The 3,067-nt window shown below is 43.2% G+C and overlaps 1 non-coding gene across 1 annotated transcript; it reads left to right on the forward strand.

Annotated features, from left to right (window-relative positions):
- Positions 1 to 2,580: 2,580 nt before the first annotated feature.
- Positions 2,581 to 2,688, forward strand: LOC112788520 (small nucleolar RNA R71). Its single transcript, XR_003195879.1, has one exon. It is a non-coding gene; the product is annotated as a small nucleolar RNA R71 (small nucleolar RNA).
- Positions 2,689 to 3,067: the final 379 nt, after the last annotated feature.

The raw sequence follows: 3,067 nt of genomic DNA on the forward strand, positions 1-3,067 counted from the left end.
CGGATGTGGAAGCTTTTGTCTTCCCTTTCCCCTTTCTAGAGGATTCTCCGGTCTTAGGTGCCATCAATGGTAATGGAAAAACAAAAAGCTTATGCTTTTACCACACCAAACTTAGAATTTTGCTCGCCCTCGAGCAATAAAAGAAAGAATAGATGAAGAAGAAGAAGAAATGGAGGAGAGGGAGAGTGGGAAGTGTTTCGGCCAAGAAGGGTGTAGAGGGGTGTGTTGTGTGAATTTGATGAAGAATGGAGGGCTTTATATAGGGAAGGGAGGGGGGAAAGGTTTCGGCCATATGGGTGGGTTTGGGTGGGAAATTGGTTTTGAATTTTGAAGGTAGGTGGAGTTTATTAGGTAGGTTTATGGGGAAGAGTGGATTGATGTGAGTGGTGAAGAGGTGATGGGGAAGAGAGATTGAGGTGATTGGTGAAGGGTTTTCGGGGAAGAGTGTTTATGGGGTTGTGTGAAAGAGAGTGGTGAGAAGAAGTGAGTGGAGGTAGGTGGGGATCCTGTGGGGTCCACAGATCCTGAGATGATCATGTGGGGTCCACAGATCCTGAGATGATCCTGTGGGGTCCACAGATCCTGGGGTGTCAAGGATTTGCATCCCTGCACCAATTAGGCATGTAAAATGCCTTTGCACACAACTCTGGGCATTCAACGCCAGGTTGGTGCCCATTTTGGGCGTTCAACGCCCATTTGTTGCCATTTCTGGTGTTGAACGCCAGAACCATGCTCTGTTCTGGCGTTGAACGCCAGGCAGATGCTCCTCCAGGGTGTGATTTTTCTTCTGCTGTTTTTGATTCCGTTTTCAATTTTTATATTTATTTTGTGACTCCACATGATCATGAACCTATAAAGACATATAACTAAGAAAAATATAGTTAGATAAATAAAAATTGGGTTGCCTCCCAACAAGCGCTTCTTTAATGTCAATAGCTTGACAGTGGGCTCTCATGGAGCCTCACAGATGTTCAGAGCATTGTTGAGACTTTCTAACACCAAACTTAGAGTTTGACTGTGGGGGCTTGGGTTGACTCTGCTTTGAGAGAAGCTTTTCATGCTTCCTCTCCATGGTTGCAGAGGGAGATCCTTGAGTTTTAAATACAAGGGAGTCCTCATTCCATTGAAGGACTAGTTCACCTCTGTCAACATCAATCACAGCTCTTGCTGTGGCCAGGAAAGGTCTTCCTAAGATGATGGATTCATCCTCTTCCTTTCCAGTATCCAGGACTATGAAATCAGCAGGGATGTAAAGGCCTTCAACCTTTACTAACACGTCCTCTACTTGTCCATATGCCTGTTTTCTTGAATTGTCTGCCATCTCTAATGAGATTTTAGCAGCTTGCACCCCATAGATTCCCAGTTTCTCTATTACAGAGAGGGGCATGGGGTTATTCCTGAACTAAGGTCACACAGGGCCTTAAAGATCATGGTGCCTATGGTACAAGGTATTATGAACTTTCTAGGATCCTGTCTCTTCTGAGGTAATGTCAGTTGATCCAGATCACTTAGTTCATTGATGAACAAGGGAGGTTCAACTTCCCAAGTATCAATGCCAAATAATTTGGCATTCAGCTTCATGATTGCACCAAGAAACTTGGCTGTTTGCTCTTCAGTAACATCCTCATTCTCTTCAGAAGAGGAATACTCATCAGAGCTCATGAATGGCATAAGGAGGTTCAATAGAATCTCTATAGTCTCTAGATGAGTCTCAGATTCCTTTGGTTCCTCAGAGGGAAGCTCCTTATTGATCACTGGACGTCCCAGGAGGTCTTCCTCCTTGGGATTCACGTCCTCTCCTTCCCTTACAGGTTCGGCCATGGTGCTTATGTCAATGGCCTTGCACTCTCCTTTTGGATTCTCTTCTGTATTGCTTGGGAGAGTACTAGGAGGGATTTCAGTGATCCTTTTACTCAGCTGGCCCACTTGTGCTTCCAGATTTCTAATGGAAGACCTTGTTTCATTCATGAAACTCACAGTGGCCTTAGATAGATCAGAGACTAAGTTTGCTAAATTAGAAGTATTTTGTTTAGAGTTCTCTGTCTGTTGCTGAGTGGATGATGGAAAAGGTTTGTTATTGTTAAACCTGTTTCTTCCACCATTATTAAAGCCTTGTTGAGGCTTTTGATCCTTCCATGAGAAATTTGGATGATTTCTCCATGATGAGTTATAGGTGTTTCCATAAGGTTCACCTAAGTAATTCACCTCTGCTATTGCAGGGTTCTCAGGATCATAAGCTTCTTCTTCAGAAGATGCCTCTTGAGTACTGTTGGATGCAGCTTGCATTCCATTCAGACTCTGAGAAATCATATTGACTTGCTGAGTCAATATTTTGTTCTGAGCCAATATGGCATTCAGAGTATCAATCTCAAGAACTCCCTTCTTCATAGGCGTCCCATTATTCACAGGATTCCTTTCAGAAGTGTACATGAACTGGTTATTTGCAACCATGTCAATGAGTTCTTGAGCTTCTGCAGGCATTTTCTTCAGGTGAATGGATCCACCTGCAGAGGTATCCAATGACATCTTAGATAACTCAGACAGACCATCATCGAATATATCCAGGATGGTCCATTCTGAAAGCATGTCAGAAGGACACTTTTTGGTTAGTCCTTTGTATCTCTCCCAAGCTTCATAGAGGGATTCACCTTCTTTCTGTCTGAAGGTTTGAACATCCACTCTAAGCTTGCTCAGCTTTTGAGGAGGAAAGAACTTGGCTAAGAAAGCCTTGACCAGCTTATCCCAAGAGTTCAGGCTATCCTTGGGTTGAGAATCCAACCACACTCTAGCTCTGTCTCTTATAGCAAAAGGGAAAAGCATGAGCCTATAGACTTCAGGATTTACTCCATTAGTCTTAACAGTATCACAGATCTGCAAGAATTCAGTTAAGAACTGAAAAGGATCTTCAGATGGAAGTCCATGAAACTTGCAGTTTTGCTGCATCAGAGAAACTAATTGAGGTTTCAGCTCAAAGTTGTTTGCTCCAATGGTAGGAATGGAGATGCTTCTTCCATGTAAATTGGAATTAGGTGCAGTATAGTCACCAAGCATCCTCCTTGCATTATTA

The sequence above is a fragment of the Arachis hypogaea genome, chromosome 20, assembly GCF_003086295.3.
Source record: "Arachis hypogaea cultivar Tifrunner chromosome 20, arahy.Tifrunner.gnm2.J5K5, whole genome shotgun sequence".
Classification (NCBI taxonomy): Eukaryota; Viridiplantae; Streptophyta; class Magnoliopsida; order Fabales; family Fabaceae; genus Arachis; species Arachis hypogaea.